This window comes from Macaca fascicularis, chromosome 14 (genome assembly GCF_037993035.2).
Source record: "Macaca fascicularis isolate 582-1 chromosome 14, T2T-MFA8v1.1".
Lineage (NCBI taxonomy): Eukaryota > Metazoa > Chordata > Mammalia > Primates > Cercopithecidae > Macaca > Macaca fascicularis.
The window spans coordinates 26845731-26868621 of NC_088388.1; the positions used below are offsets into that span (position 1 = coordinate 26845731).

The window sequence follows — 22891 nt, forward strand, 5'->3', positions numbered from 1 at the left end:
AGTGGGTAGTAGGGGGAGAGCCCTCTCTTGCTCCACTCATGCCTAGCTACCTACCTATAACAGGATGAATAAAATATCACAATTAATTTGATACTTAGGAACATTTTAAGTCACCATTTTATTTTCAAACAATCGTGATCAATCACAGCTTGAATATTAATTTAATCTAGTATAGTTGGTAACCTGAAGTGTTTTCTCAATGTTTTACCCTCTCAATTTTTCTTCTTTTACACCTGGTAATATCCAAACTAACGTACTTTTTAAAAAATAGCTGCGTTTTGTAGTTCTGTAAAGGCATGGATTACAAAATAGATTTATCTAAAGTATATAGATAATAAATTTTGGTCCCATCAGAGAAAAATAGTTATTTGAAGCTCTTTGTTTTGTTTATCACATAATGCCGTAAAATTCTGTATATTTATTTCTGAACATATTTAATGATAAACTGAAAAGTAAATAACGCATTGTGAATTTTGTTAATGAAAAGATCTGTAATCCTGTGTGACTGCAACTGCATTGATGTAGTGGTACAGAGGAGACCTTACAATGGTGTGTTTTATTTATTTACTTATTCACTCGTTTTCTTATCTTACAAATATTTATTGAGTATTGCTAGAGGACAGGTGACTCTGGAAGTAAAATAGTTAACCAGATAGATACTTTGTCTGTTTTTAGGGAACATCTATTTATGGAAGAAGACAGATAATAAGCAAATCCATAAATATGATAATTTTAAATAATGAGCAGTCCTAGGAAGAATATATAACAGTGTAATGTGCTAAAGGGTGGCTGGAAGTGCTCACGCAAGGCTTCCTTGAGCATCTCCTATTTCAGCTTAGGTGTAAGTGATAAGAATTCAGACCTATGAGGCTCTGTGGGAAGAATAGTTCAGAGAGGGAAAGAGCAAGTGCCAAGGACTCAAAGCAGAGTTGAACTTGACACATTTAAGACCTGGCAGCTGAAGCATAGTATTGTGGGGAGAGTAGTAAGGAATGAGATAGGAGCTGCATCATGTAGGATCGTATTATATGTAGTAACAAATGTGTATTTTAGGCTATCTGTAATGATAATTTATTGAAGAGTTTTAAGCAGAAGAACAATATTACTCGATTCACATTTACAAAAAAAACTATGTTGGCTTTTAGAATAACTGAATTTTATGTCTGTATTATGAGTCTCTCACAATTACACAATGGTTAAAAATATATATGCCTATATTGACAGACTTTTCTGACCCCATATGGTTTTATTAAACCTGAAAATTCTATTTCTCTTAAATGGGAGGAATATATGCCCCAAATTCATTTCCTCTCTCCTTTCTAGGATTTCCAAACTTGGCCTGGTTAACTTTTGTACTAGGTAGAATTCATCACTTTTTTTTTTGATATTGTTCAATAAGGAAATGTTTTATGTAGGAGGTAATGCTTTCAGAAATATATAATAATATAAAGTAATGTATTCGTAAAGAATATTAGAAATTTTTAAAGCATTGTCTTTAAGTACCTGTGACATCAAGACATCAAGTCAGAATCAGTGGAAGGAAAACAGATCAAATTATTACTGCTACACCTATAAAATTTGCAGTGTGTTAGAAATAGTCTGTTTTTTGAATAAGTTATCACGTATTGGAAGTGTGCAAGTAGAACCTACACAAATTGCGTTGACATAGAGAGTGGTAAGACATTACTTTTTTCTTGCAGCGGATGGGGAGGCAAGAAGTGGCGGGCCATAAGAAGCTATGTGAAGAAACATCAAAAGTAAAATATGACACAAATGATGAAAGAGCACAAACATTTTAGTTAGTTTGGCTAGAATATCTAATAAATATATGTCAACATATCATGAAAACAACATATTTGGAATTAATGTAAGTTTTGGTTGTTTTAAATCAATTGTCACTAATTAGAAAATTTATTTTATCTCAAACTTTCTTATTAAACTTAGCAACTGGCCGTGAAAAATCCCAGGCATAAAGATATATAATTTTTTAATTTTATAACTTGTTATAGAGTAAGTATACTCCTTTCCAAGTAATTCTTTAGGCAGCAGTCAAGCCGGAGTGAGTATTTCAAAAGGCACATCTTATCAGCAAAGTCTTAAACTTCAAATATTTTTATCTCTTCTCCTTATACTTAACACAAGGAGGATCTGGCTCTAGTTGATATAGTCCAATCTACTTTGGTAGCCACATCTTGAATCATTCTTCCTTAACTTTCTGTAAGTCAGACAAAATGGGTTTAAATTATGTTTTTCTTGAATGCTGTTACTGGGATACATTTTCTCTTCTCTTTTTCTTTTTAACTCCTATGGGGCTTATAATCCCAGTGACTCAGCATTCAGAGATGAGAGGATCACTGAAGGCCAGGAGTTCAAAACCAGCCTGGGCAACATACTGAGACCCTGTCTCTACAAAAAAAAAAAAAAAAAAAAATTAGGCCAGGCATGGTGGCTCACAACTGTAATCCCAGCACTTTGGGAGGACGAGACTTGAACTGGAGAGGCAGAGGTTGCAGTGAGCCAAGATCACACCACTGCACTCCAGCATGGGCGGCAGAGTGCGACTCTGTCTTTAAAAAAAAAAAAAAAAAAAAAAGTTAGCCAGGTACGGTTGTGCATGCTTGTAGTCCCAGCTACTGGGGGCAGTAAAGTGGGAGGATAGCTTGAGCCCAGGAACTTCAGCCTGCAGTCAGCAGTGATCATGCCAGTACACTTCGGACCGGACAACAGAGTGAGACCCTGTCTCAAAACGAATGAAACAAAAACATCCATTTTAATAAGCTTCAGAGCATCAAGACACGTTCATACATACCACTTATCATAGTTTCTATTTTTCAATTATTTTTATGGAATTAATATCTATATATTCCACTAAATTGAGGATCTATGAAGGTAATAGCCATCCTCTTATTTGCTCTATGTGATATTCCAGCACCTTAGTTGTGCCTAGTGTGTACTGAATGAATGAATGAATCATTGAGTATAAAAATTAATGATGACAATGAAAAGAATGGATGTGAAGCATATTTATGATAGTGTCTTCTCTGATTTACCAATTCTCTACAATTGTCTGATAATACTAATGGTTTTCTATAGCTTCTCTCCAATAAATAATGTAGACACAAGTAAGAATTTGGAACTGCTGTCAGAAATTACATTATTATAATTATCATCAATATCATTTTCTTTATCACTATCATCATTCTGATCATTATTGTCAGAATTACAAACATACCTCTATTCCATAATTTTGCTGAATGGAACTTTAAAATACGTACACTTACAGAGTCAAGCATATTTTTCATGTACAAAGAGGATTAATGAAGAGATGATGGGGAAGAAAGCATAAATCTATAGAATTTATTCATGTTTTGAAGTATAATGTGAAAATTTAGCTTTGAAAGAAAGCAATAAAATTTCCATTTTGTAATTTATACCTAGTTCAAAACCCTCTGGGCCAGGACTAGGAACAGATGCTGTCAATGCAAATTGTATCACTTTCAGATTTAACATATTATCATCACAGAATGCTATTTTTTTCAGTCTGAACTTGTATCCTAGGTGTATGAAATATTATCTGTTCATAGAACTTTTTCCCAAATTGAATATAAATATACACCAGACCTACGATGAATGATTATAGACCTCATTTTCCTTCGCAAAAAAAAAAAAAAAAAAAAAAAGTATTTCTGTTTTGCAAAAAGCAGGAACTGTTCAAAATTTTACCTAAAATAGGCAAACTTGTGATTTATAATGTATATGTGTTTGTGTATAATATTAAATTACAGTAGATTAAGCAGAGTGGTGTGCATGCATTTTACTCAGCATTTGACTGATGATACTCAAAATATTTCTTAGATGAATGAATGAATGCACTCTGAGAGCATTAGTCTACTTCAGCAGTTTTTGTTGGCAATTAAGAGATTGTTCTCCCTAAAGACATTTATACTTAATGTATATTTAAAAAATAGCATGACACATTTTTTCAAATGAAAAGTGTTCTACGTATGTATACAATTACTATTTTTATTGGCTTCCTAAATATGATTCTGCCCAGTATTTAATTGCTTCAGTCTTGTATTCAAAATATGAATGAAACATTCTAATTTGACATCCAGCTTTTCAAAATAACTAATAGGTAACTTGAAGTAAATCAACACCTCTCTAAGCTTTGAGTCATTTTCTACCAATATTAATTTTCTTACAATTATGTATTTAAAAAAAATTAATGGACAGGTAAACATGGAGCTAAAATGTTCCCTTTGGATTTGCAGACAATTATTTTGACTTGCACCATGAGAAAATAGAACACCTTCACACATGAAAATGATTAAGTTTGAAACAATTGAAATTTATGAAGTGTACATTAAAAATAAATGCTCTTGTTCCTCAGAGAACAAAACATTTTGTCGGTTTCTGGAGTTTCTCTTTCTAAATTAAGGTTGCTACCATTTAACTGTCTCATTTATTCACTTACATATGGGATTCTCTGAGAAATCTAAGACTCACTGATGTCTTAACAAATACAGGTGGGTACATAATGGATGAGTGCACATGTTAGATCCTAATATAATTTCACTTGAAACTTATATTAGATTCAGTTAGTTTTGGATACCAAAAAATAAATCTTTTAATTCATGTCTCTTCATTTCCCCCATATATTTGCCCCTTGTATATATGACTGACATAGAAGATGAAGGTGAAAATTTACGATTTCAAGATATTCTTAGAAGATATCTGGTCTACTTTTTTGAGGTATAACATTTTTCTGAGGTTTGTAAAATACTGATAATTTATAAAACTATGTTAACTTGTTAAGTGAAAATTAAAGCCAGACTTTGACTTTCACTAGAAATAGCAATCTTTCATTATGTACAATAGTCTAGATCAATCTTTATAAACATTAGAGGTGAGATTTAAATCTAATTTCCCAAATTATTTCCATTTATCATGCTGCTGCTATGCATGAAATGTGAATGAATGCAGTTGGTTATCAAGGCCGAAAACCTTCCTAACAGGAAGCCAGTATCAGAATGAATTTACCATTGATAATTTGTTTTGGTCACTCATAAATTAAAGCTCCTTCCATAATTTTGGAAATTCCCAGGCATGTGAAACAGAGTCCCACTCTCAAGCTAGAAGTTATAAAGCTGAATATTTTTCTTGCAAGCTCCCCTTGCACTTAAAATATATAAACACGACTTTGATTCAACCAATCAGATGCACCCAGTCCAGATTTGGACTTGTAAGATACATACAAGCAGAAAAAATGTGCATAACATTCTGGCAATAATGAGAGGGTCAGTAGTAATTACATTTATTTTTTCAGAGGCAGTGACGTAAGCGCATATTGAAAAGTGTCTCCTGACATTGATAGAAAATGTAGAAAAGCAAGCAAACAAAACAAACAAAACAACTATGACAAAAATCAATACCAGGAGAAACAAAATATTGTATAAAAATGAAATTGGCTGGGCGCAGTGGCTCACACCTGTAATCCCAGCACTTTTGGAGGCCGAGATCGGCAGATCACAAGGTCAGGAGATCGAGACCATCCTGACTAACACGGTGAAACCCCGTCTCTACTAAAAATACAAAAAAATTAGCCAGGCGTGGTGGCGGGCACCTGTAGTCCCAGCTACTCGGGAGGCTGAGGCAGGAGAATGGCAGTGAACCCGGAGGCGGAGCTTGCGGTGAGCTGAGATCGTGCCACTGCACTCCAGCCTGGATGACAGAGCGAGACTCCACCTCAAAAAAAAAAAAAAAAAAATTGAAATCGTGTTTATTGTTCATTGTATGGTATGGTTGTGAACAATAACTAGTCCTAAAAAATACATTCACCAAAAATAAGGATTTAAATAACAATTATGATGTCATCCTATTACAAGGATGAAGAAAGGAAGTGTTTATGAGAAGGAAGAATGGGCCAGGCAGGGTGGCTCATGCCTGTAATCCCAGCACTTTGGGAGGCCAAGGTGAGCGGATTACCTGAGGTGGGGAGTTTGAGACCGGCCTGACCAACACGGAGAAACCCTGTCTCTACTAAAAATACAAAATTAGCAGGGCATAGTGGCATATGCCTGTAATCCCAGCTACTCAGAAGTCTGAGGCAGGAGAACTACTTGAACCGGGAGACAGAGGTTGCAGTGAGCCGAGATTGAGCCATTGCACTCCAGCCTGGGCAACAAAGGGGATAATGTAAGAAAGATAGAGCTATATTTTATCTTCCAAATTTAGAAGTTGCTATATGGACTAGTCAGAGTTCTCCAGATAAACAGAATGATAGATATGTTTTAAGATTGGATTTACTGATTTTGGAGGCTTGGCAAATCCAAAATCTGCAGGTTAGGCCATCAGGCTGGAGACCTAGGGAAGAACTGCAATTCGAGTCCAAAGGCAATTCTTCTTGCTTGGTTGACTCAGTCTTTTTCTACTAAGGCCTTCAACTGACTGAATGAAGCCCTCCCATAACAGGAAAGGTAATACACTTTGTTGAAAGCCTACTGATTTAAATGCTAATCTCACCTAACACATACCTTCACAGAAACATTTAGAATAATGTTTAACCAAATAGTTTGATACCTTGTTCTAGCCAAGTTGATATATAAAATTAGCCGTCATGACATATAGTATCTAAATGTCAAAAATTAAAGAAATAGTGTGGGTAAATGGTGTTGGGGACGAGAAATAGAGGTATATAGGGTTGTGCTGCTTCCATTATAAGTCTGATATTTTTTACTGTTTAATGATTTAAATTATGTACAAAGGTTACTTGGATAAAAAATTTGTAAGGTGATATTTTAGTAAAATAGAAAAACTCATATGATCATTCTGAATATTTCAGATGTATATTTTTGTCTTGTCTTTCATTTCCTCCTAGGGCAATTAAGTAACAATGAGAGAGAACTTATCAAATAATCCATCTATTTAGGAAAATTGGAAACTAGTAAAAATGTGGCATCCACACATTTACAGACAGTCTTGGCTAATGAAAGCATCGATAAATAGTTCTAGGATTGTAAAAATGAATATATGCCTCTAAGTTTCCATTTTAATTAACAAATAATGCAGAAATATAAGTGGTATAATGTGATGTTTTAATGTATGCTTATATTGTGGAAAGATCAAATCAAGCTGATGAACATATCATCACCTACCTACTTATCCCTTTTTTTATGGTAAGAACATTTAAAATCTACTCTTTTAGCAATTTAAAAAGTACAATACATTATAATTAACTGTAGTTCTTGTGCTGTGCACCATATCTCTGAAATTTACACATCTTGTCTAACTGAAACTTCATACTCTTTGGACATTTCCCCATTCAATAATAATTTTTGATTCCCCACCAAAGCTACATTCCAAATCTCTCCTGATTATTATAACCACATTTTTTTTGCTTCAATTAGAGATGATGAAGGTTTGACTTTGTCCCCTGGACATGTCTAATTTTAAGAGTTATGGGATTTGCCCAAGTCATGATAAATATAGTCTTTGAATGTATCACATAGGATGAAATTTATTTATTTTGCCTAATAGTCTAATATTTTTATAGCACCATTCAAAGACATTTATGTAAAAGTTAAAATACGGATTCATTAGACAGCTAGATAATAGATAAATAGAACATAGATAGATAGAATTTTATTCTAGAGCCTTAACTGCCTTCTCTAAAATCCTCTCTACTACATAATTTCTATATAGCTCTAAAATGATTTATTAAAAATCCATGAGTTTCTCTTAGTCCTGCCATTTGCCTGAAATTGCCCCTAATTTACCTTACTTTACGTCATCTTCCTCAAACAGTGAATAAAGATTCCTTCAAGTCTCATTTATTCCTCTTTTCTCAATATTCTTTAAAATGGAAGTCACTACTTCCTTTGATGTATGAGTTTATCTCAGGAAATGAATATATTTTCCATTATTAAGTTTAGCTCTGTGTTTTGAAAATAAATGTTCCTAGCTTTATGTGTTATTTATTGCACCATTTTGTACATTGCACGTGAATTTTAAAATTTACTTTATACAAAGTAACTACTTCATAACAGAATATTGATTGTTAATCAGGGAGTAGTTTTTAATCATCTATTTTGAGACATGCGTATTTAAGTCACATATAGTCATTTTTGTACATGTTTTTCAGTTACTTTTTAATATCAGTTTGGGATTTTTTTAAGTTAATGTGTAATATATAATAATAATTTTTTCATTTAAGGTAAAAAATGCCCCAGGTTAGCAATTTTGCACAGAATTATTGATTTAATGTAATAAATTTACATATAATTTAAATGTCCTTTGTACAAGTCAGCAACAGCTTCTTTTACAATGTGATATTCAATCGGATGTCCATAAAAGTCTGTGGTATCTAGAAGTAAAGTTAATGTAAAACATGCAAGATCCTTATAGAGAAAATCATGTTAAACATTTTAATGATAAAAATGAAAAACTGAACAAGTTAGGTCCATGTTCATAAATGGGAAAATTAATGCAATAAAATGTATTTTCCCAAATATACCTTTAAACTCAGTGTATCCCAATCCATCTTCAAAATAATTTTTTTTCTGAAACATGACAATGTCACTCTAAAACATCATGGAAACATAAAAGGTCTAGGAAATAAAAATAGCTTTGAAATAAGATTGCTGTACTTATTTAGTAAAATCATATTGATTTTATTTTAAATCTATAATAATCAAGCCAACATAATATTGGTGTGAAAATAGAAAAATAAACCATATGGATGGAAAGTTCAGGAACAAACCCACCATACTGAAATTAGATATACAACAGAGTAGTAGTATTACAAATTCACAGGTGCAGTTGAACTATTGAACAAACGGCACTCTAAAAAACAGGCTTATATATTATATATTTATATATGTGTGTATTTACTGTTTACTATATATGTATGCACTGTGTGTGTGCGTGTATATATATATATGGCACAATCCACATATAAAAGAATAATCTAGGGAATTACATGCCTAAATAAAAGGTAAATATACTTTAAAATGTATAGATACATATATATCTTTTTTTAAAGAACATGCAGTGGAGATGTATATACAGAAGCAAGAACTATTAAAAATACTATTACATTAAAGTTAGAAATCATCTTTCTAATGTAAACATTTCATAAATATACATATACATAAGTCTTATAAATATATAATAAAAAGATAAACAACTCACCTAAAATAGACAAAGAATATGATTATGTATTCACAAAGAAAGTAAACCAAGTAGAGAATAAAAATTTTTTTAAAATGTTTGACCACACTAATAATCGCAGGGAGAAAAATTAAGAACATATGCAATATTACTTCGCATCTATTATTTCAGAACAAATTAAAAGTCTGGAAACATAAAATGTTGACAAGGAAGTAAATTGATAAATCCTCACATTTTAGATGTCCTTGCCAGATACTGCTATGAATGCTGTTCATGTATCATTTTATTTAATTCTTTCAAAAAATTATGATCTCGTACTATTTTTTTACACATTCTAGAAATAAGGTAAATGAAGCAATAATAACCTCCAGGTCAAACAGCTGATTAAGTATTAGAAGCTTAATAAAGTCTAGGCCATCTCACTCCAGCACCCATCTGCTCAACCACTGTGCTGCTCTGGCTGTTTTACAGAAATCACACCAAAAAAGCTCCATTCACATTTAATTGGCCATTCATAAATAAAGAACAGACTAAGAAATGTCATCTCTGAATGATCACACTTCCACAAGGATTAAAAGTTAGAGTATTATACTGACAGATGGAGGATGGTTATTAGATAGCAAATGTGTATATCCTATGTCTCTTCCACTTCAAGGTATAGAACCTTGGGGAAACTTCCACAGCATAGAAGACAGGAAAACCTGTGCATCATACTGTTTGCACTAGGAAGTAATTTGGGACTAGTCAGCATGCATCAGTAGGATGTACATATTATTATTGTTGTATAGCCATCGTTAAAAAATGAGTGAAGCAGACATACATCTATCATCAGGGAAATCATAATAATATTGAGAAACAAAATAAAAATTCAGAGTAATGCATTCAATTTGTTATAACTTATTTAAAGTTTGTGAACATACCAAACACGGCAGGTGCATATGCCTTAAAATTGGAAAGGTCTGCATAACAATTATACATATCAATGACAGTGTGCAAGAAATGATGGGAAAATGAACATTCTAAGCAAGAATTTAACAATATTTTTCATGTTTTATTTCTTTAAAATGGTGGCAGCACATATGTCAAAGTATTAGATTGTGTTAGATTTGAGTAGGTTGTTCATAAAGTGTTTACGTTAATCACTTTAATATTCTATATTTTAGAAATATTGATTAGAAAGTATAATCTAGTCCACCAAAAAATGAAAATAATAATAAATAACATGCAGAGTGAACATTTTGATTCAGTTTGGTTGCTCACAACTGAGCTTCGATTTACATTTGCGAAGTTCCTTTTCACATGAATCCTACTGAAGGGAAAGACCATCGCTCTTTAGGTCCACTGAAAACTGTACTCTCTTCTTTCCAGTTTCCCTACAACTAGGGCAAAATTATGAGGCCTATGATAGACTTTGACTCTGGGCATGATGACTCAAGAGAAAGAAAGGGTGAGAACCTGTCTTTTCCTTATTGTGAGGATAGTAACCACGACTGCCAAGTCGCATCCTAAAGCAGAGGTAGAGACAGAACCAAGCTCCAGCCTGCTGGCAGGAGCAGCTGTTTCCTCTGTAGGCTAGGTGTCAACAGTAGTTTGGGGACTTGTTGCTGAAAACTTTGCCTTGAGCCTAATTGTCAAACCATCTTACACTTTTCAAAACAACCCAGTATCTGTTTAATCTTTTTTTCTGTTTGTATATCAGAGTCAACTTTTGTTGGGAAGAAAGCAAGTGGAAATATGGTTGCTGCCTAAGAAGTAATAATAGGAGATACAAGAAACAGCTTGAAATGGAATAGGTATGTAAAACACTAGTGGAGCAGAAACACAGTCGAAAATAACATGCAAAAACAAACATAGTAAGCAACTATAAAGAATGCATTTTGGGGCTCATATGTGTACTTTTACAGGTGTAGTGCAGTATATAATGAAGCAAAGCCAGGATTTTGAAGCGTATGAGGGGACTTTAAAAAGTTCGTGGAAAAATGGAACTGAAAGATAAAAGTAAAAAAGTACAAACTATTTCTCAACATAAGGTCCTTCAAGATCAATACACTTTTGCAAATGACACCAGCCATTTAGTTAACCGATGAAGAGCTAAAAGTCCTGGGAATTCAACTATGTCCATGCAGTCTTCTTTACATTATTAACTGAAGAAAAGTGGGTGCCCTTTACAGAATTTTTTTTAAGATAAGGGAACAAAAAGAAGTCAGCAGGAGCCAATTCAGGATGGTAAGGTGTATGCTTACCACTTTATCATTAAAACTCTCATAAAATTGCTGTGGTTTGATGATAGGAATGAGCAGAATCATTATCCTCAAGGAGAAGGACTCTGATGAAGCTTTTCCAGGCATCATTTTCTTAAAACGAGTTACCCGTTTGTAAACTACTGACTTCTTTGGGTTGGGGAAGGGGGGCATTGTCCCCGTAAATCTTTCTCTCCTTTTATTCACACACAAAATCACTATTTTATTAATCCTAATTAGGTATTTTTAATTTCGGGTATCCATTACATCAAGCATTTATTATTTCTTTTTGAATAGAACATTTCAAAGCATCAATAGTTTCACCATTCTTTCACCCAAGCTTCACCATAAATTTAATTTTTGTTCCTGCTTCAATTTTAGTAGAATGTATGTTTCTCTGATGGGGCTGTTTTCAGACTGATGTCTTAACCTTCTTAGGTTAAGAAGATTTTTTTAGATTTTAACTAGATTTTTTTCAGACATGATACAACTTAGTATGAGTTTGTTTTGGTTCAAAAGATTTTTTGAAATCCATGCAGTTTTTTTCAAAACTTTTTCATGACCTTTTTCACGAACTTTTTGAACACCCCTTGTATAGTCTTCAGATCTTTCTAAAGTCAAGAGGAGACACACATACTTTACACACATAGCCAATACAGTATTGTAAACACTATAACTCTTATTCATGAATGGCATAATTACAAATTAAAATCTGTATGGGATTTACACAAATGTTTTCAAGTGCACTATTTATTTCCTCCACATTCAAGAGAATATTCCAGTGCATAGTGGAGAGTGTGTGTGTGTGTGTGTGCGCACATTTTCCCTATTGCCTCACAATGCATCGGGTTATTGTCACTATTTGACGAAGACCCTGTTTAGTTCTAGATTGATTTTAAACAGCTAAAAATATTTGCAAAAAGAATTGCAATTTCTTGCTTCGTGTCCACATACATTCTGTAAAATTTTCACTTGATTAAGGCAGCCCTCTTTATAATAGTTTCTATTAGTCTTAGAGTAATTGAAAGCATTTTGTGTTTGTCATATCTCTTTATGTGTTTGTAATTTCTTTTATTTCCAGTTATTATTAGGTGAGAAAATAAATGATTAAAAAAAACTATGAAAAATCTTCTACTAGCGTGATTTTGGGTGAGATACTAAATCTATCTGAATTTCAGATTTATGAACTCTAAAGGGTTCATGACAGTAACTAAAATGTTTCTCCCAATATCAACATTCTGGTTCTAAGTTTACAGATTGATTTTTTTGGGGGGGGGCAAGATGGTACCAAAAGAAACATTTTCTATCACTTTAAACCTTATGAAATTTCCCATTTCTGAGATTTAAGAGAATCATTCAAGAAGAACTAAAAAGTAATACAATTAGGGACATACTATAATTTATTATGGAATAACTTGACAACCCAGAATTGACATTTTGTAACTGTTACTCTCTCCCAATATTATTTTTTCTCATAAATATGCTTAGGAAATATTTTGTGAATATAATTTAAAAAGACATATGGAGAGAATTACTCATTTGTGTGCTATTCTATATGTGGATGTTTTGTTGGCAACTCAGGCTTAATTTAATTCTACTAGGTGTCTACTTTAAAGAACTGTAAAATAACATCTTTACCAGGAAGTTTCAATCAACAGCTCTATTTAGCCTTTTGTAATATAAAAACACTACATTCAATACTGACAGAAACTGTACAATCATATTATAGTCTACTTTCCCATCTGTTGCTGGATATAAAATGAGTTTAAGTTTCTGTTATATGAGAAGAGTAAGCTAAGTTTTATTAAGCACCTGCAATTTTCCAGGGTATTTCCAGGGACTATTATTTTATTTTTCCTCTTTGACATATCTATGTGGTGCATATTATGACTGTTTTAAAGATGAGAAAACTGAGGTTCTGAGTGAAGCATCAAGTGGAGTTTGAAATAGATTTGCAAGATGACTTATACACTGTTATTTAATCTTAATAACAATCCTTTTTAGTTAGAGATCACCCTTTCCCTGTTAGATATTGATACACTGATATTTATAGAGGTTAAGTAATTTGCTTTACCAAACTTGCAAATGGCAGGACAGTGGAAAGCTAATTCTGTTCATAGCTGAAGACTTGCCCATTTTTAGTGTACTATGATTTAGAATTATTAACCTTATTTCCTTCCTTCATGCATATCTATTTTTTATAAGACTGGTGAATAGGAGAGGTGAGCTTGCTCCATTACAGACATGTGTGTTCATATGTATGTGTACATGTATTAAAGTGTTAAAATAATTGGAGGAATTTCACTGTATGAGGTATAAGTCTCCTGCAATCAAAGACCATAAACTATATACAGGGAAAGTATTCAAGCACTCATACAAAATAGAGAGTGTGACAATGTCACAAATGAGAAACTTAGAAAACATATGATTTACCATAACTCTGCACAAACTATATGACTATCAGAATCTATAGACTGTCAGAACCTAAGTATTTAGATTGATTCATTCTAGATACACATCTAAGGTAGCTAGAGACTAGTCAATCTTCTTCACTGAATCAGAGAGTATTTAAACTCATATTAGAAGTCACAGAATTAATTATGTGAGTCTGGGATCAGTGAGAGATTAAAATTGAGAAGAAAGAAAACTGTCAGAATCTGTGTCTTGAAAAATCCAGGAGAGACAGGTAAAGAACAGAAACCAATATCACACCCTCACACCCTAGGAGATTCAGAATCAAGCATGCCAAATTCATGCTTCACAGTGAGAAGGGTGGTAGATCAGAAGTTAAGATCAAATTGTTAGTTTTCCTAATTACTAGAGACGTTGAGTTATATAAGAAAGCTAGGAGTCATTGAGATTTTTTTTTTTTTTTTAATTTAGGGGTGTCATCTTTAAGGAGAAATTTTCAGAATTTTATCGAAATTAGTTTGTTTTTTAAATTATATGTATATTTATTTATTTATTTACTAGTTTTCATTCAGTAATTTCAGAATTCCAGAGGAGGAAATCATGGCAGTGGGCATATGATCATCTCAGAGAAAAAGAAACATATTAATGTTCTCTTCTTTCTTCTGGAGCTATATAATAGGAAGCAAGTATTTTCCAGGAAATGGAGGTGGCATATGTGTAGATAGGTTCCTTTCCTGGTACCTCACAGATAGAGCTAAGTAGAGTTTAAAACCCATTTGCATAGCCTGAGTATGCAGCCTAAAGTGTGTGTGGGTGTACTCTTGTAAGAATTATTATAAAACCATTCAAATTAAATCCTTTAAGAAAACATATTATTTTCAATTATTTTTTAGCCCCTTCCTTATTATTTATCTCTGTCTCTATATCTATCAGTCTCTCTATATATAAGTATATAGAGATTGAAAGTTGAATGATTCAGTTTTCCTATAGAGTAATATAAATACAGTCACACATTTCTTAACAATTGAGATATATTCTGAGAAATGCATCATTAGGCAATTTTATGGTTATGCAAATGTCATTGGTTGTGCATACAAACTTAGGTGGTAGAGCTTACTAAAAATGCAGGCTATACGGTATAGCCTATTACTCTTAGGCTACAAATGTGTGCAGCATATTACTGCACTTAATATTGTATGCAATTATAACACAATTGTATTAGTGTATCTAAATATTTCTAAATAAGAAAAGGCACAGTAAAAATATGGTATTATAATCTTATGTGACCACTGATGTATATGCAGTCCATGATTGACCAAAACATTGTTATGCATGGCATGTCTATATTTGGGTAAGCAATTTCTAGTGTGGACTATAAAACATTGTCTTCAATAGAATTACAGAAAGCCCAAGAACTTAGTGAGTCAGTATCAGGAAATCAATAATTCATTGATGAAATAAAAGTGAAACATTAAAATTCCAGAAAAATTGAATGCTGGATGAAAATTAGGTTCTATTTTCAAAATTTTTTACTTAAAGAGGCTACACATGAATATTATTATATTGTAATTGAATCAATGTATAGAGTTTAAACATTTTTGGACTAAGCTTTCTTCTGTAACAATGAATACACAAATGTTGTGGTTGGCTATAATCATTGAAATTTAAATGTCTTCATTTAAATGCATTTCTGTTGTCAAAAAAATCTTGGAAAGAACTCTGTTGTCTAAGCAATCATTCACAAAGTTTTGTGTGAACATTTTAGTTGAGATATTCTGAAGTATTCAGAAATATACATGATATAAGCCAAATCTGTTAAAACTGAAATAAATAAATGTGTGTATGTGTATATATGAAAATAACACACATATGTACATTTAAGTATACACACACATATATTCTCATATATATAATTTCAGAAATTGCATAGATTTCAAAGTGAAAGTCTATTATACAATGACATATTTTACAAAGTGAGGTTATTTTGAAAATAAATGATGCTGGGAAATGTAAGAGAATTTTAAAAGTGGGCAAAGAGCACAAATAGACATTTTTTGAAAGATATACAAATGGAAAAGCATATGATCTGTATCTACCCAAAGGAAGATACATTATGTGAAAAGATATCTGCACTCATATGCTTATCACAGCATTATTCACAATAGCAAAGGTATGTGATCACTCTAAATGTACATCAATGAATGATTGAGTAAAAAAATGTAATGCATATATATATCACATTTCTATATGCATTTCACATATTATATCTATATATTTCTCGTTACACATATGTTGTTATATTATTATCCCGAAGTTTTTAACCATTTATAGTTTCATCAATAGGATATAACATCACCCATGTCCCAATCCATATTATTGCTAAAAGTGAATAAGACTGTGTAAAAAAAAAATAGCTTTCACTATCTTATTTTAAAAAAATACCTATCCTAGGGATTTGATTGGCATTTTCTTGATTATTGGTGATGCTGGAAGTGTTTTCGTTTTCTTCTTTGTTTTTTGTATATTTTCTTTTATAATGCACTGATTTATGTTCGCCTGTTTACCTATTGAAGTTTTCAGCTCATTTTTAATAAAAGAGCTATATATATATATACACACACACACACATAGACGTATATTATAAAAGAGCCATATATGCACATATATTGCTCTTTTATATATATATATAGCTATATATGTATATAGCTCTTATATGTAAATACATATAGCTATATATGTATATAGCTCTTATTTTAAAAACGAGTTGAAAACTTCAACAGATAAACAGGCAAACATAAGTCAGTGCATTGTAAAAGGAAATATACAAAAAACAAAGAAGCCATATATGTATATATGTGTATATATATACACATACAGCTCTTTTGTTAAAACCTGTATATACATATATACAGCTCTTTTATATATATACATATGTACAGTTCTTTTATAATAAAGCTATATATATGAGTACAGAATATATATATATATACACACACTATATATAAACACACACAACAGAATAGTACTCAGCCATTAAAAAAAAAGAATAAAATGATGTGATTTGTAGCAACATGGATGGAACTGGATACCGTTATCTTAAACAAAAACACTCAGAAATAAAGTTCAATACCTCATGCTCTCACTTGTAAGTAGAAGCTACATAATGTGTGCCCATAGACAGAGAGTGTGGAGTAATAGATACTGGAGACTGAGAAAGAGGCTGGGGGAGAGGGAGGTGAGTTATGACAGATGACTTAATGGGTACATTATTTGGGTGATGGTTACACTAAAAGACCAGGCTTCATCACTACACAGTATATCCATAACAAAACTGTACTTGTAGTCCTTAAGTTTATATTTTAAAAAACATAGGCAACCTTAAAAACTATCTTTTTTGGAATTTATGAAAAGTAGTACCTGTATCACTTTCTCTCAAGCGATACAACTTATACATCATGCTCATCGTGATTGTTGAATATCTGGCAGTGTTTCTAAGGACTCATTGCTCATTAACAACAACCACAGAAATAATTAATTTGTCATATTAATAAAAGGGAGAAAGTGAAAGAAGAGGTAGATTTGATAGGTGCCATTTGAAAATTTAGGTCCATTTTGTATTTAAAATAATTGAGGTTCAGATAGTAAAATAAATGTTGGCCTAACTGCCAATTAGCAACAGAAGCATTTTTAACACCAGGCTTGCCTGACATGAATTGCTACATTTTATTTTCCCATTTATTATATTATCTTCCACTTTTAAACCTAACATGACATACACTTTTTTAAAGTTTTATTTCAAAATGGTAAATATTCTTTCCAGAACAAAAGTAAAATAACCAATTCCAATAGAAACTAAGCAAATATTATCCGCGTGTCTATGATTTATATACATTTTCAAATATGAAGTTTCTATGTATACATTTATTTAATTTTACTAAATTGGAATCTGTCTATATGTACCCCTTTATAACATACTTCCTCCCTTTCGTGAGCATTTTTACATACCAATAATATTTTCACACAATTATTATTGTGATGGATTCATAAAATGATTAATTTATAGTCATATCTCACATTATCACATTTTGGACTTCTTATGCAACAGTGGTCTCATAACATTACTATGACATGTTTGAGAAATATTTCTGTGATATTCTACAATTAGCAACTTTAAAAATCTCTTTCATTTGATGCTGATGCACTAAAATATTCATCTTGATCAAAAATTCACTATATTGAAATATCTCTTGTGATATTTAGGGGAATAATTTAATCTAATATCACCCTAATTATTATACATGCTTTAGCAACATTTTGTAAATCAGACCACTAATAAGTTACATTCTTGTCTGTTTTGGAAATTGCTTCTCTTTGCTTTTGACCAAACTTGTCTAGAACGTGCTTTCATTTGTAATGCTAACTACTTCTAGTGTTTGTCTTTTTAGGTCTTTGCAAGAAAGAAAAAAAAAAAAAAAAGAAAGATATGTTTTTGATTTATAAATTCATTGAGTTTATTTTTCTTTTCTTTTTTCCCTACCCCTGCCTTTTCCTTCTCCTGTCCCTCTTCCCTTCCCCTTTATCCTCCTCCTCTTTCTTCCTCTCTCTCTCTCTTATTTTTTTTATTTATGGGAAGATATAGGTAGTAATTCATAGCATAGTCACTAGTGTCAGCCAGCCTGGTGTTGGATCTTACATTTTCTGTGTCTGCCTGTGTTTGCTTCAATATAATTACTATTTTTAAACCTATAAATCAGGATATTAATAGTATTTGCTTCAGAAAGGACCCAAGATTACATGTTCACTGAGTTTAAAAGAGCTCTGCCAGTATGTGCACAGCATGCATTACATTTTATTAATAATAAAGCAATTAACATTAGATTTATTTTGTTTTTGTTTTTATAACTTGGATTTCATCTCCCATTTCAGAAAGGTCCAAGACTGATTACTTAATGATTTTGTACACAGTGAAAATACACAAGAATATTTTGATAGCAAGGTTACTTAACATAAACAATATAAAAATAAGATAAATATAATAGTACATGAACATATAACCAGCTTGACTACTGAGAATACTACCTAACAAATATTCTATTATTTTTTATTATGATATTTTATTATGACAAAACAAATTCCTGTTGAATATATAAATATAAAAATTTAAACATAAAAGAGCTAGAAAATATAGAAAGAGAAATATTTTTTAGGACACATAGTGAGAACACACACATATTTTAGATCTCAGAATTTGAAATATTATTTAAAAACAACTGGTAAAACAATGTTTCTGTTTTACCATTGCCTTTAGGCAACCGAATTGCTACATTTTATTTTCTCTTAAACCCAGGAAAAGTCTCTGTGGTAGAGCAATTTGAATGAAAAGAAGAATAAACAGGTGTCCAACGATAAGATTTCCAAGGTAGGAAGAAAGAGAGGGTTCAGAAAGAAGGTGAGTAAATGAAATGTTGGTATACTTTATGCTCAGGATAACAACTAGTTGGGTTTATTCTATTTTTTGCATTTGCTTCTTATCTATCATTTTAATTTACAAAACTCTTGTGGTACCAAGTCTGCTTTCCAAGGCATACACACACTAGTGAAATGGAATGACCAGTTTATGTAACTTCCTTTCCATTCTATGACATAAGTACCAACCAAATGTTTTCCCAGGGTGTTGAAAAAGTGCAAACAATTTTCTAAAGATTTGCACTTTCCTTCATCCGAGGTGGTGAAAAATACAAAACCTATTTGCAGAAGGATTGAGAATATCTGAGCTTTTTGGATATTTTCTTTTCTGAGACTTGTTTTAAATTCAGGTCAGAAAAGCTAGTGTAATATTGGAATTGAAAAGAGCAACAGTGTTTTGACACTGTATATCTTGGCATAAACCTTGCATCATTCACAGTATGAGATGTCATGAAACTCAATTCAGCATAACATAAAATCAAATGGGTTAAAGGAGTTCAAATAGCAGACATCCAGGTGTCTTCGCGGTCCAGCATCTAGTAATAGGAGGAGGTTGAGACAGAATAATATCATACCATTTATTATTCAGCATTTAATGTGTACCCGCTATGTGCCAAGGGCTGTGTCAGGACATGAAAATTAATTTTAAAAACTCTTACTTTTGAAAGGGGAATGATCTGAAAACTAGCATTTATTGAAAACTCAAACATTGAAATCTACATTTTGCATGTATCTCTGTTTAATCTTTACATTAACTTTGTGAATATAATATTATTATTTTAAAGATGTGGAAAGAAGATGCAAAAATGTTGATTAAATTATCTAGGGTATTTAACCAACCATTGGCTGATATATATTTCAAACAAGCCTGCCTTAATCACAAAATGTTTATGCTTTTAGTTACATATAACGTATCTCACCAATCACTGAAGGGGACAATTCATCCATGTAAGAAATTAACTCAACCCAGGTGAGAGGGCTCATTCCTGTAATCTCAGCTACTCAGGAGCCTGAAGCAGGAGGATAATTTCAGGGAAGGAATTGAGACCAGCGTGGGTAACATAGCAAGATATAAAAAAACAAAACATCCCAGCACTTTGGGAGGCCGAGGCGGGCGGATCACGAGGTCAGGAGATCAAGACCATCCTGGCTAACAGTGAAACCCAGTCTCTACTAAAAATACAACAAATTAGCCGGGCGTGGTGGCGGGCGCCTGTAGTCCCAGCTACTCGGGAGGCTGAGGTAGAAGAATGGCGTGAACCTGGGAGGCAGAGCTTTCAGTGAGCCGAGATCATGCCACTGCACTCCAGCCTGGGCGACACAGCAAGACTCCGTCTCAAAAAAAAAAAAAAAAACATTTTTTAAATGTTAACTAGGTGCGATGGCATGTTCCTGCAGTCCCAGCTACTCAGGAGCATGAGGCAGGAAGCTCCCTTGAGTCCCAAAGTTCAAGGGTGCAGTGAGCTATGATTGCACCACTGCATTCCAGCCTAGGTGACGGAGAAAGATACCCTCTCAAAAAAAATTAGTTTATTGTCAGATATACTTTTGCATAACTGTATGCAAATTGTGTAGCTGTAAAAATAAGGCTATGATATAATTATGCCCTGAAACTGTTTTGTTTGTTGCTGTTTTTGGTTTTATTTTTGCTTGGTATTGGTGATGTATGGAATAATGTGTTCACTGGTCTTAGAAGTATATACCTTTGCCAGATGGAGAAGAGTTGAGCAGTGTATTCTAGGAATAGGGAACAATATGTCTAAAACATGACATACTCAAGGAATTACAACAAAGTTTTGTTTATAAAGAGGAGAGGAAAAAAAAGAATGATACAAGGAATATAAATGGGGTGGGCTCTGTATGTATGCATTTTTAGAATATATAATGTTTTTCTATAGAAAATAAAGAAGCCAAGATATGAATATATTATGTGGGGAGCATGCATGTCTGCAATTTATTAATATTTATTTATTTATTTATTTATTTTTATTTTATTTTTTTTGAGACGGAGTCTCACGCTGTTGCCCAGGCTGGAGTGCAGTGGCACGATCTCGGCTCGCTGCAAGCTCCGCCTCTTAATATTTATTTTTAATAAGCATTTATTTGAATGTGTATTGTGTGTGTACTATAATGATTTACATTGATTTACAAAGATGCCAGCCTCCATTTGACAGTAGATCTCAAGGGACCCAATCTAAGCTCCAGTCCCTCTTGTAGTTGGGGAACCACCTTTATTTTTCAGGGGCCTGCTGGGTCTCCTTCCCACAGCAGATCATTTCCACACAGCCACAGTACCATTCTTGGGTTTTCTCCAAGTCCATCTCGGCCAAAAAGCCGGGTCAATCATGAAGTAAGTCTTCATGATACAGTAATCTTGGCTTAGAGCATTCTTTAGTGCTGAGATGGCTACAGTGGTTAGAGGATCAGGAAGTGAAACAGTCTACTTAGAATTCCTAGTAAACCTTCTGAAGAACAGGTACAAAAAAAAAAAAAAAAAAAACCCATACTGAAAGGTAAGATTAAGATGGCAGATAGGGCCGGCCGCGGTGGCTCACGCCTGTAATCCCAGCATTTTGGGAGGCCGAGGCGGGCGAATCACGAGGTCAGGAGATCGAGACCATCCTGACAAACATGGGAAACCCCGTCTCTACTAAAAATAGAAAAAAATAGCCAGGCGCGGTGGCGGGCACCTGTAGTCTCAGCTACTCGGGAGGCTGAGGCAGGAGAATGGCCTGAACCCGTGAGGCGGAGCTTTCAGTGAGCCGAGATCCTGCCACTGCACTCCAGCCTGGGTGACAGAGCCAGATTCCGTCAAAAAAAGCAAAAAAGAAAAAAAAAGAAGAAGGCAGATAGGAGGCAAGACTAGCTTGCAGCTCCCACTCAGACAGAGAAGGGTGGAGAGTAACACTGAACTTTAGCTCCCAAAACTACCACAGGAACATACCAGGAAAGCTGAAAGAATCCACAGACCCTTTGAAGGAACTGGATCTCCGCTGCAGGTTCCCTGAAATGCTGAAATACTGTGACTCCGCTTGCTTTCTCAGCGGAGAGGCTGGTGGTCTGGGGCAATTTCTCAGCCCTGGCCACCAGCTGCCTGGAAATAGACTTGGTGCTGTTCGGAGGTAACAGCCGGAATGAGATTGGCCTTAAAGACTGCCGGCTGTGTGGGAGTAGGGGTTGAGGCCTGTGACTGAGGGCTTTCCCCCACTTCCCTGGTGACATTGACTCAGCCATAATCCTCCTGGGAACATAACACCATTGGTCTAGAAACCATACCTCCATCCTCTACAGCAACTGCCGCCATCCCCACCCAAGGGAAGTGTGAGCTCAGACACTTCTATCCCTGCCCCCACCTGGTGGTCTTTCTCTACCCACCCTGGTTGCAAAGACAAAGAGCAGAATCTCTTGGAGACTATATGGCCCTTCCCACCGCCTGAGGCCTCTGAATACTTAACCAGGCAATCATAGGGCAAGTGTGCATCCTTCCTATGGAACCACAGCTGATGTACTCTTGAAAGTGCCACTTCCTAGCTGGAGACCAACCAACACAAAACAAATGCACCAAACAAAAGTACAACCCAGGACCCTCATAGAGTCCACTTCAC

General features: G+C 33.6%; 1 long non-coding RNA gene across 3 annotated transcripts in view; it reads left to right on the forward strand.

The window, feature by feature from the left end:
- The window catches only part of LOC102120630 (uncharacterized), a 377035-nt gene that overhangs the window by 255270 nt on the left and 98874 nt on the right, over nt 1-22891 (forward strand). For 2 of the 3 annotated variants that reach the window (XR_006692308.2, XR_012422760.1), the window contains exons 3-4: nt 10868-10961; nt 19168-19269. This is a non-coding gene — a long non-coding RNA (uncharacterized lncRNA). Of the gene's footprint in view, nt 1-4687; nt 4753-10867; nt 10962-19167; nt 19270-22891 lie in introns of those variants that run through there. The other variant, XR_012422759.1, reaches the window with a different exon arrangement.